We start from the raw sequence: 13,785 nt of genomic DNA, 5'->3' as shown, positions 1-13,785 counted from the left end.
CTGGATAGGGCCACTATTTCACTAACTCTAGCCCCAGAGACTATAGCAAATAGAAAAATAATCTTTTGGGTTAGATCCTCAAGAGAACAATCTTCATTGTTCACAGATTAGGCATAATGTAGGACCTTGTTCAAAGACCAAGAGATGGGCTTTGGTGGTACTGCGGGCCTAAGCCTAGCGGATGCCTTCCGAATCTTATTAAAGATTTCATCCGCCAGATCCACTTGAAAAGCATATAGGAGAGGCCTAGTCAAGGCTGACTTGCACGTATTTATCGTATTGGCCGCCAGACCTTGGCTATGAAGGTGAACAAAGGACAGACAGAAGTTCATTGAAATTTTTTTCGGTCCTTTTGCTTTGAAAAACGCAACCTACTTTTTCCAGGAAGACTCATATTGTCTTTTAGTTGACTTAGCCTTGTATTCTTCTAAGAATTCTATATTGCCTTTTGAGATCCCAAATCTTTTTCTAACTGCTAGAGTAAGAAAATCATGAAATGAAGGGTTTGGGTTCTCTGTGATAAAACGAAGGAAGTTAATTCCTGAACCCTTCGGAAACAAACCTAGGATCAGAGCTAGGACCAGCCTCATCTTCAGGTTCTTCACATCGTCTATCAGCCCCACTAGAGGATCCTTGTATGGGGCTACATATCGAGGTAGTTTCTTGACGACGCTCGTGACGAAGAGGTCGAATTGCAGTTCCGGGACTTGTTCCCAACTGGGAGGGAATAGGTCTGCGTCCATGGACCATTCCAACTCTATCGGCTTGGACTGAAATAGAGCATCCACTGTCACCTTGTGGATCAGTTGTAAATTAACTGCTGGCAGGTGCCATCCCTTTAAGAAAGGGATGGGTAACTTCACCTAGACTGTATGAGACGTTCAATTGTGACGTCTTATTATCGCTTCGGTGTCCCAGATCAGTCGTAGGAAGTCTGATCTGTATATAGGGGGCTTCCCCACTCATGATAGGACCAGTTGTCTAGGGACTTTCGTGCTTTAATTTTTGTTAAAGAAGCGATTAAAGAGGTACCGATATCAGTCTTTTTTTAACTCTTCAAGCGTTTGATGCGTATTTTCTCCAGGCTCTTAACGCATCTTTCCTCTGTGCTCTTTGCACTAGGTGTGTCACTATTGCGAACTAGGGAAAGTTTAGCGCTTGTCCCTGTTGGCGTCTTGGAAATCTCAATGATTACCTGAGTCTCTTGACAGACCTCGCGAGCTCCATTTATATTCCCAAGGGAAAGGAGAGTTGATGTGACTGTGGGCTTCAATGGTTTTTCAGCCATTGAAACCCTTGAGCTGGAGAAAGTCGAGACTTCTAGAAGCTTATCTTGCATCCGTGATGTCCCGGGAACCGGGTCATTTCCTTAAATGCACATTGGCCAGCCACTTCGGGTGCGGCCCACCCCAGCCTCTCGTTCAGGTATATAAATGCCTGAACCATTTCTAGGCTTGACTTTGACGTGACTAAGTTTGCCAATCCTATGTAGATACTTAGGACTGTGAGTCCGACACGTATCTTTCCTAGGATAAATATTACTATCTGTAACTTGAATTCTAGATAGGAAGAAGGGGGGTGGTTGACTGGAAGGTTCTGCAGGACACCTTTCAGGTCTGACAAGACTACAAACACCCCTACTTGGGACAAGGTCCATATGTTCGGAAGGATTAACATTCAGAACTCGCTGTTTTCTATGAACTTGTTGAGTGGCGACAAGTTCAGAATGACTCAGAGATTTCTTGAGTCCTTCTCGTGAACACAAAACAGCCTTCCCCAGAACTCGATGGGCTATAGTTTTCTTACCACCTGTATGCTCTATAGCTCTCAGGTATACTCCTCCAGGGGGATTTTGAATTGTAGGAGAAGGTAAGGAAATGATGGTGGGGAAATTTCTGTTTACCATCAAGGGCTCATCTTGAATAGGCTTTGGACCGAAGGAACGAAGGTCCTGCGATCCTGAAGGAATGTTCCTCCTAGCAGAAGCGTCTTTATGCTTCAAATAGTCAGTAGGTTTAGACTTTTGACCATCTGCCTGTGACATCGTGGTCACTGGAATAGTGGGATGTTGTTGAGCAGCCCGGATATTTCCAGCATTTTCGATCTTCTTTTTAGGTTGGGGACCCACAACCATGGAAAATTTTCTCTTAGAAAGGATGCCCCATTTTTGGGGAAGACTTATGTTCTCCATGGTGGCGTTCTTAATTGCTTTCTTAATTACCTCGTATGGAAAGAGGTCTTTACCCTAGATGTTGGAAGATATTAGCTTCCTCGTTTCGTGTTTCACTGTTGCAGCAGCGAACACAAACTCTCTATATGTTCTCCTAGCCTTCATAAAGGCGCAAAGGTCTTTCACTAAGGTAGCCATATGCATTTTGGCAATGACCATGAGCATGTCTGGGGTATTTTCGTAGGTTGAACACAACTTTATGTAGTTTTGTAGAGAAAGGGATGTCGCAAGTCTCTCATTAGTCTCTTGTTCATTATGCAAGAGCAACTCAGATAATTTAGGGAGACACATACATTAAATTGTCGACTTGCGACATCCGCGTCTAATTTTCCTACTGAAAAAGTTAAATGGACTTCTTTCCAATCCTTTTCCTGTCCGGGAAAAGCTGGTGACAGAGGCTTGCACTCTTCGAGTGTGGGACATGGCTTACCCGCCTCCACCGCTTTGGCAACAGATATAAATGCCTTCCCCGTAAAGGGGAATGAGAGTTATTTAGTGAGAATACCTTCGACTCTGAATAACCCGCCTTTTTCAGACTACCTGAGAGGATAGTCTATGCCTTATCATGGTCGAGAATCATGACCTCCTTTGGTTCTGTTCCTTTCCTTGAATTAGGTTCGTACTTCAGTCGAACCCAAAAATTAGGGAAAGCATCAAAGCTTGGCCAAAATTGAATTTTGTCCAAAGGAACAGCACCCATTTTCTCTGAGATGTTGAGATTGCCATTTAAAATTGCCATCTGCTCCGCAAACCTCCAGGGATTGGTTTTGGAGCATGTTGGTAGGTCTTGATCCATGGGTCATTTAACTGACCCCTGGGAAGCGACAAGAGAAGCTTTGCGAGGCTCTAGCTTACTGTTTTCTTCCTGCTTTTTGCTTTGTTTACGAAAGCTCTCTATTTGATTCTTCAGCTGGATACATAATTGTACCATTTTATCCAATAGAGCAGTAGAAGACGAAGATGTCGACATCGATGGTTCTATAGCCGGCATAGGCGGAGGAAATTCCGATACATTTTTCTCTTCTACCTTGGGGCACTTCTTGCCCTCAATCCCAAAGGTTTTCTGGCCGTCAGGGGATGTAGTTGGCTCCTGAGGCACTACTATTTCCTTGCTTGCTTTCGGAAATAGTAGCTTACGCATCCTATCAGTAGGTAGGAAGGGTCCCGGAGAGATTTTTTGGAAGCCTCTCACCCAGTTGCGTAACTTGTATTGAGCTGTATCCCTAGCGTCCGTAGACTTGGGATTTTACAAAACCTTCAGACATTAATGTCCGACATATATTGCAAACCTGTGGGTTCCAATAATGTAGGGATCCGGAAATAATATTGCAGGGGGCATGAAACCTGCAAGTATTATGACCTTAAAAATACTTACTCTTGGCCTTACAGAGGACTGCAGCACAAGGTATCTGGTGTTCCTCCTGTAAAGAAAGGAAAACCAAATGAGTATAAAAAGGATTATCTCCCTGATAATCAACATGCAAAGGTCATCTACAACAAAATAGCTTAGGATAGTAAGCTATAAAAGGATAGTAGGAGATACATACTTGTGTACCCCTGCAAGCAAATGCTGTTACCTCCCCTCAGTATTAACTACATGGGGGTTCCTCTATTGAGTAACTCCCAGTAGAAGGGCTCTTACCCCTAGGGGTAGAGAAGTACCAATTCACTGTCCCAAAATAATGTTAATACTGTGGGGTCAGGATGACTGATTCTCAATCAGAATATTGAAGAAAACTATTCATTCAATATATGAGCGGTACCAGCGGAATGCTCGTAAAAGGGTACCCAAGGTATGTTAGAAATTACTACTGTATAATGGTACTGTAGTTTTCTATTTGCAGTAAGTCTATACTGCAATTTACTGGCTACCGTACATCATGTATTGTAGTCTAGTCATTATGCTGCCTTCATAGTAGCATATGACAGTATGGTCCATCTAGCATGAAGCTAGTTGGCCTAGGGAAATTAAAGACATATATTTGTATATCCCACTCAGCCTATTTGCTGTAGCCTTCCTTACAATATTAAAATATAGAGTTTTCTGATCAGGGACACTCAAGGATAAAGGCTCTACCCTTCAAGGGTTATGAGTGTATCACTTATGCCTTGAAGTTATTTAATATTGTAGGGTAATCCGAAATCTGATTTCTAATCAGGATATTGAAGAAATCCTATTCATTCAATATGGGATTGGGTTCAGCAAATGCCTGTGTTGGATATCCAAGATATATTGGAGATAACTACTAGTATAAAATATATAGTAGTTTTCTATCTGCAGTATATTCTATACTGTAGATATACTGGCTACTTGTGTAACATATACTTTAGTTCAGCCGGCATGTTGCTGGCATAACTAGGTCTTGCCGGCATATCTAGTATTCTAGCTAGAGAGAGAGATAACATGGAGGAAAGGCTACTCCTTTATTGTGTGTATACAATAATTAAGGATGTAAAAGTCTCATTTTACTGCCTTTCTTCTGAATAGAAGGTTCCAATGGAAGGGGAGAACGTGCCATTTAAGCTTCCCTCCAGCTATAGTACTATTGCCGGTAAGGTGCTGCCAATACACTGCCGGCAGGCTAGCCTCCAGCAGTATCAGTACAGTCGGCTTGCTGCCATCTAAGTCAGCACTTATCTGTACTGGTCTGGCCGGCGGTAATCCGGCAACAGAACTTCTAAATAACAGTCCAAGGGAGAACTGAGGAACCTTGGGGATAGCAAGGGACTTCCCACTCTCAGCCATCATGGCCGCCGGCAGCCGCCAGTTGCTGCAGCCGCCAACTGCCGGAAGCCGCCAGCTGTCGGCAGCCATCTTGGCTGCCGACAGTCATTGGCTAATGGTAGGGACCATAGCTGCTGACAGATGATGTGGTTGCCGGCAGTATGCATTGCCGTCCGCCAATGTCAGGGCTAGAGAGGGATTCTGGCCGGCTCCGGCAACCTACCGGCAATGATAAGGTTGCAAGATGCCGGCCCAAGAAAGACAATGGCTCGGCCATCATAAGTGGACAGAGGGGTAGGGAACAGGGTCCTGTATAGAGTGTGGAAGGAACTGGCAAAATTGTCAGTCCCACCACCTGTTAAAAGAAACTCTGTTTCAGTATCGGCAGAATCCTAGGTGATAGGAGAGTCTCAGTTCTACATCCTAGAGATTGCCAACACAGTTAAGGGGATGGCGGCATTTCCGCCTCCTCTCAACACGGGAGAAACAGAGTTCCAGTGCCACGTCATCCTAGGCAAAAGAAGATCACTCTTCAGCCTAGAGGACTGCGGCGCAGGACTAGTCTTATAGTCGCAAGGAGAAGATGGTATCCTACCACTACTTCAAGTGCGGCTAGGGAGGGCTAACCTCCATTGCCAGCCGCCTAGCTGGCAGGGGAATGATGGTATTCTACAACCCATTCGCCCTGCCGGCAGGTCGCCGACAAAAGACTAAATACTCTGAGATTCTGACTAAATCCCAAAACCTGCTGGTATACCACAACCAGCGGTTTAAGGGAAGAGGCAGGAAAAAAACCCTAGGTTAGTCATGTCTGAATAAAATTCAAGGCACGGCTATTAGGGTTGTAGCCTGAAGCTACACTCAGAGGGAAAGAGATTACCCTTAAATCTCTGAAGAGACGTGTAATGTTTCATATAATTCTAGGAGATATCAGTCTCCGCTGAATTGAAAACAATATACGAGGGTAACCGGGGGATGTCTGAACGTTTAGTAAAACGCCTAGGTTAGAATACCTAGGCTAGACAAGATCTGGGTTACCTAAATCACCGAAACTCTTACTACACGATCGACAGAGAAAGGAAAATTATGCACATTATCAAATCTTTACGAGAAAAATTGCCTAAATAGCTAAATAATTAAAATAATTAAATAAAGCTATTTAAACTGGAAGTCGTTCTGCTATCTAAATAACACATGCCTAACGAAAGACGGCGCCCATGGCGCCTCCAGTAACTGGCCTAGCTCTTAAGCACAATAAACTACTCTAATTACATTGTGAAACAGGAGCTAAATTATACTCATAGCAAAGACCTGATACTCAACTTTCCAAAGGCGGAAGAAGATGGTGAAAGCATAATTATAATCTTTAAAAAATATCGAAAAGTTAGATCAGCAGGGAAAATCGCTACAAAATAAGTAATGTCCGCCATCGTGGGAATTGCGCTGTTATCATACTCAATAGTAGTACGAGAACGGGGTAGCCTTGATATGGCTCCCTTTTATTTTGCCACACCTCCCCGAAGTGTAAACGCTATTAGGGGTGCATATTGCTATGAGGCGTGTCAAGAATACGTCCTCTGATATTATGCGATATCCTTGAGAGAAACTTTAAGGATATTTGTGCCAAGAGTTAGAATTCTGGATACATAAAGGTAAAATTCTCTGGGAATATCACTGTAGTACATATATCCCTTAGGAAGCTACTTTAGGGAACTTCCATCAGGACGACATGGCTTGAGCCCAAAAATGTTTTTATTGGTGTTTTTTTTTCTAAAATCAAAATTATTATAATCTATTACTAATTGCAAAGCAAATTAGTTTATCTTCCCTGAAGTCATACCATTATATAATGGAAATTAAATTCATTTATATGTTATTGGGGTGAGAAAAATCCACTATATTTTCATAACATAAAACAAAATTTAAGTTATTTACAAATCAAAATAAATAAGGAAAATCCTATAATCCCAAGGGCTCCAACAGGGAATGATAGTCCAGTGACGATAAGAAACACGGAAATAAATAAACTACAAGAGAAGTAAGGAACAATCAAAATAAATTATTTCAAGGACAGTAACAATATCAAAATAGATCTTTCATATATAAACTATAAACTATAAATTCAATTTGATCTTTTCGTCGTATATAGTAAATATATTGAAAGGAGAATAAAAACGCCTTTATTACTTATTTGACCATAAGAATACAAAATACATCAACACTATTAATATATTTTGGAATACATCTGTCTCCATGGAAAGACAGGTAATGTATTAGGAGATAAAAAGGAGAGATGTATGTAGATATAAAATAGACAAATGACCTTTTCAGGGATAAGATATATCTAACATTGTTTGTCCAATTGCTTCTGTACAAAGTTTCTCATAAAAACGTAAATAAGTGAGGAGGCCTCAACGTGGTAAAAATGTTTGTCTCACCATACTAGGTTGGTTTGCTGTGAGCGATCAGACTAAAATCTCTCACCATTACCAACCCGCAGTGGCAAGAGTGGGAGTAAAAACTGGCCAAACCCAAGAAATGAATAAGGGCATGTTTACAGATTTAAAGGCAGCTCATGAATGGCAAAGGCAAGCATGCAGGTAAATACCCTAGAGACTGACCATATATACATATGATCAACCCCTGAGTCCCCGAGCCCCCTAAACTAGGATCAGGGAGGGCCAGGCTATGGCTGCTGATGACTAAGCAGGTAGACCTATAAGCTCCCACAAAAACCCCATCCTTAGCTCACAAGGATGGGTGAAGTTACATGAACTATAGAAACTAACGAGTTTGAGCGGGACTCCAACCCCAGTCAAGGTATCGCCATGCGGTAAGGTTACCAATAGGCCATAACAACCCTTTGTACTGCAGTGGGCTAAAAACGGCTGCATTGGTTGTTGTTGTTGATATAAATGTACTAGAAATTTATTATATTCAACATTCAAACATATATACAATAACCATTACTGGTTAGGAAGTAATCTTTCAGATATAGCTTTATTTAGAAGATATAATCCACCATGATTGAACCTTCTATCCCAAATATCTTCCACGGGGTTTCCATCTATAAATAGTAAGGAAGGACTAAAGCAATGATATTTCTAACATGACTTACTCTGTACTATTCTGCCTGATCACTACCAGGTTCAAACTTTCCTTAGAGGTTTCAATATATATATATATATATATATATATATATATATATATATATATATATATATGTATTGATTACCGAGACTAATTTACATGAGTATAAGTGATAAAAAAAAAAGATAAAACCTGCAAGATGTGCTTTCAAATAAAAAATAACTTCATACAAGTATAAAGGAAAGTGCAAAATAATGAAGAAAGCTATTGTGTTCATAAAAAAAAAGACAAGAAATTTTAAACAAAAAGAAATATTTGACCATCAAGAGTCATTAACTTCTTTTGTTTTCCATTTTCCAACAATAACGAAATTTTTTCCTCGATTACCGACTTCATTTTGGGAATGAAAAAGTCTAAAGACTCGCATTACTTTCTCTGATTATTTTCGTCCCCTTTCGTTATTAATCAGTTCTCTGAAAAAAAAAAAAAATACGAAATATATCACCTGAAACTCAGCCATCTTAATCTGAACAAACTTAATTTAACTTAGGAAGCCTTGGTCTACCCTAGGGAATCGGTCTTTCTTTCCTCGTCATTCTCTGGACTAATACACAAGAATCATGACCCAAAATTTAAGTTTGCTGGCTTTGGTGAGTCCGGAGGTAGCCTATTGGAAACTCCGCTACCCCGCTATCTGCTGAAAGGGAGTTTAAGCCAAGCTCAAGCTCGATAGTTTTAATTGCAACCTCAACGTCCTTGTGATCTAGCGACGGTGGTTTTGGGAGAGCTTATAGATTTACCTACCGAGTCATCAGCAGCGATTGCCTACCCTTCCCTGGTCCTAGCTTGTTGGAGAGGGGGAAGGCCTTCGTACAGAGGCTTTGGCAGTATCATAGACTAGAGAACAAAGGTTTTATTTTGGAATGTCCTTCTCCTAGAGTCTGCTTGTTTTCTGTGAGAGTGTAGCGAAGGACTTTGGTAAGGAAGTATGGAAGAGATGGAGTGATTGACCTAGGACTACATGTGTAGATTGAGGGACCCCTGTATTTGTTCAGTAAAAAGGAAAAAAAAAAGGAAATGAGTAAAAAAAACACATTAATACGATTAAAGAAAATCATTTCTCAAGGAGAGAAAATATTATAGTTCTTCGATAATTCTGACACTCAAACGTGGTATTTATAAGATTAATTGCATATATTAATAACGTTATTACAATATTTATATTTGAAACATAAAAGCTTTAGAGTGATAAAGATTCCTAGTTGTAAACCCATTTTGAATGTTTAATGTTCCTGGTGAGTTCAAAAGAATGTGCAAAGAGGCCGAGTAGAAAGTTTGAACGTTATCAACATTAAGTGTAAACAACCACAACAAGTATTACCTACCTTAAAAATGTTACCTGTCACATCAAGTGTTAAGTACCTTATAGATGTTAACTGCCACATCAACTATCAACAATCAAATCAAGTGACAGTGACAATGCCCTAGAGACTGACCATATATACATATGATCATCGTCCAAGCTCCCAAGCCACCAAATCTAAAACCAGGGAAGGCCAGGCGATGGCTGCTGATGACTCAACTGGTAGACCTAAAGGCTCCCCTAAACACCCCATCCTTAGCTCACAAGGATGGAGAGGTTGCCGACACTACAAGAAACTATCGAGCTCGAGCTGGTGTCGAACCCTTATTCGGACGAGATATTTGGAATAGGCTGCCATAACCCCTTATATCTATAATAAATCATATTTAGACTTCTACTAAAATAGGCTGTGAACTGAACTAGTACTAGTAGGCCTATTAAAGCCATTTCATGAAATTCAACACAATCTTGATACTTCTTCAGACAGGTTAGAGTTTTCACCTATTTTATCAAAGTATTAAACTGCATTAGTTATAATAACGTTTTATCTGTCCGTATCAATTACACGAAAACATACTGCTAATTACCTGTTCTGTGGAACTTAACTTTCTTTACTTAACCGCTGAAACTTAAAATTGCTTTCTGGTTAAGTGATGTTATTAATTAGACATTAGAAACTGAATTTTTCCCAACTGATTCTTGAACATTTTTCTTCTTTTGCTTTCAAGTCTTCCGTGTGAGCAACCAAAATCTTATCTCTATAAATTTCTATTTATATTAATAATTCAGTACTTCCCCACAGGGCTATTTTCCCCTGTTGGAACCCTAGGGCTTATAGCATCCTGCTTTTCCAACAGGGGTTTTAGCTTTGCTAGTATTAATGATAATAATAAAATCAAATAAATATGAGTTATTGAGGAAAATAAAGAATACAAAGATAGAAACAATCCCCTTTGCTTCTTAAAGGAAGGAAGATTATAAGATTCAAACAATGTAATAGGTAGACGAAATTCCAAAGCTTGGCAGTTAAGGGAGAAACAGCTACAGAGCTGTTCAGTACGGCGAGGCTTCCATAGATAAGGAACCGTTCGTTTTAAGATGCTCAGAACTGGGGTTATGAAATAAAAAAATAAAAAAAAACGTGTAAGTACATACATACATATACCAAGGCACTTTCCCCAAATTCGGGGGGTAGCTGACATCAAACAAATGAAACAAAAAAGGGGACGTCTCCTCTCTACGCTCCTCCCAGCCTGACAAGGGATTCAACCGAGTTCAGCTGGTACTGCTATGGTAGCACAGCCCACCCTCCCACATTATCCACCACGGATTAAGCTTCATAATGCTGAATCACCTACTGCTGCTACCTCTGAGGTCATCCAAGGCACCGGAGGAAGCAGTAGGGCCTACTGGAACTGCGTTACAATCGCTCACCATTTATTCCTATTTCTAGCACGCTCTCTTGCCTCTCTCACATCTATCCTCCTATCACCCAGAGCTTCTTTCACTCCATCCATCCACCCAAACCTTGGCCTTCCTCTTGCACTTCTCCCATCAACTCTTGCATTCATCACCTTCTTTAGCAAACTGCCATTTTCCATTCTCTTAACATGGCCAAACCACCTCAACACATTCATTTCCACTCTAGCTGCTAACTCATTTCTTACACCCGTTCTCACCCTCACTACTTCGTTCCTAACCCTATCTACTTTAGATACACCAGCCATACTCCTTAGACACTTCATCTCAAACACATTCAATTTCTGTCTCTCCGTCACTTTCATTCCCCACAACTCCGATCCATACATCACAGTTGGTACAATCACTTTCTCATACAGAACTCTCTTTACATTCATGCCCAACCCTCTATTTTTTACTACTCCCTTAAGGGTAGTCTCCGGGTTGAGAGGGTGCTAATTGTAAAAATATTTGCCAAAAATACACTAATCAAGACAGGCTAATGAAATTTTGAGGCATTATTAGCACTATAATAAGGCATATCCTCTGTAAGTTTTATCATCCTACAGGGAAAATAAAGGATTTTATGAATAAAAATGTGAAAATTGGAGCTAGCGACTAAAGTTGTTTGGTGACCAGTGAGAAACTAATGTCTTGAATTGAAATTCGCTCTGTCATTATGTTTGTTTATTCATATGGAACAAGCAGACCAAGTTTTATCAAAATCGAACAGTAAATAAGCACACAGAAAGAAAAAAACGAGGAGGTTAGGTAGTGAAACCCCGGCTGGTGATGGAGGGATACCTAAAAATAAATATTCACCAAAAATTAAAATATCGATTTAGGGAAAAAACCTTCTGTGTTTTTCTAGGTATTATGTCACTTAATGGCCTAAAACATCTAAATATTATATTACTTAAGGCATAAGAGCAGGACAAGCAAAGAAATACACCCCTCTCCCGAAAAAGAAAAAACGAGAAATTACGATTTTTGTCTGTTAACTGCCCCCAACACTTTGCATCCTTCATTCACTCTCTGACGTACATCTGCTTCCGCTCCACCATTTGCTGCAACAACAGACCCCAAGTACTTAAACTGATCCACCTTATCAAGTAACTCTCCATTCAACATGACATTCAAATTCACACCACCTTCCCTTCTCGTATATCTAATAACCTTACTCTTACCCACATTAACTCTCAACTTACTTCTCTCACATACCTTTCCAAATTCTGTCACTAATCGGCCAAGCTTCTCTTCCGCGTCTGCAACCAGTACAGTATTATACGCAAACAACAACTGATTTACCTCCCATTCATGGTCATTCTCGTCTATCAGTTTCAATCCTCGTCCAAGCACTCGAGCATTCACCTCTCTCACCAATCCATCAGCATACAAGTTAAACATTCACGGTGACATCACACATCCCTGTCTCAGTCCCACTCTAACCGGAAACCAATCGCTCACTTCATTTCCTGTCCTAACACATGCTTTACTACCTTTGTAGAAACTTTTCATTGCTTGCCACAACCTTCCACCAACTCCATATAACCTCATCACATTCCACATTGCTTCCCTATCAATTCTATCATACGCTTTCTCCAGATCCATAAACGCAACATACACCTCCTTACCTTTTGCTAAATATTTCTCGCATATCTGCCTTACTGTCAAAATCTGATTCTTACAACCCTTACCTTTTCTAAAACCACCCTCTACTTCTAAGATTGCATTCTCTGTTTTATCCTTAATCATGTTAATCAATACTCTACCATACACTTTTCCAACTACACTCAACAAACTAATACCTCTTGAACATCTCATGCACATCTCCCTTACCCTTGTATAGTGGTACAATACACGCACAAACCCAATCTACTGGTACCATTGACAACACAAAACACATATTAAACAATCTCATCAACCATTCAAGTACAGTCACACCTTCTTCCTTCAACATCTCAGCTCTCATAACATCCATACCAGATGCTTTTCCTACTCTCGTTTCATCTAGTGCTCTCCTTACTTCCTCTCTTGTAATCTCTCTCTCATTTTCATCTCCCATCACCGGCACCTTAACACCTGCAACAGCAATTATATCTGCCTCCCTATTATCCTGAACATTCAGTAACCTTTCAAAATACTCCGCCCACCTTTTCCTTGCCTCCTCTCCATTTAACAAACTTCTATTTCAATCTTTCACTGGCTCTTCAATTCTTGAACCAGTCTTCCTTACTCTCTTCACTTCTTTCCAAAACTTCTTCTTATTCTCTTCATATGAATGACCCAATACCTGACGCCACCTCAGGTCAGCTGCCCTCTTTGCCTCACTTACCTTGCGCTTTACTTCCACATTTTTCTCTCTATATCTTTCATACTTCTCTACACTATTACTCTGCAGCCATTCTTCAAAAGCCCTCTTTTTCTCTTCCACTTTTACCTTCACTCCTTCATTCCACCATTCACTCCCCTTCCTCATGCTGCCTCCAACAAACTTCTTGCCACACAAATCACTTGCAATCCCAACAAAATTTTCTTTTACTAACTTTCTATCCTCTAAATTACCAGGTTTTCTTAGTTTCACTTCGTCATATGCCATTATCAACTTTTCTTGATATTTACTTTTTACTCCAGGATTTATTAGCTCTTCAACCTTCACTAGCTCCCTTTTACTTCCACCTACTCTATTCCCCCACTCTTTTGCTACAACTAGTTTTCCTTCCTCCAAAAAAAATGATCAGACATACCATTAGCCATACCCCTAGACATGCGCACGTCTTTCAATCCTCCAAACATTCTTTTAGTTATCAACACATAATCCATTAATGCCCTTTCTACCACTCTTCCATTTGCCACTGTTACCCATGTATACGTGTTTTTATCTTTCTTTTTGAAAAAGCTAGAACTTATCACCATCTC

The sequence above is a fragment of the Palaemon carinicauda genome, chromosome 32 (genome assembly GCF_036898095.1).
Source record: "Palaemon carinicauda isolate YSFRI2023 chromosome 32, ASM3689809v2, whole genome shotgun sequence".
Taxonomy (NCBI): Eukaryota; Metazoa; Arthropoda; class Malacostraca; order Decapoda; family Palaemonidae; genus Palaemon; species Palaemon carinicauda.
This window is presented reverse-complemented; position numbering follows the sequence as displayed.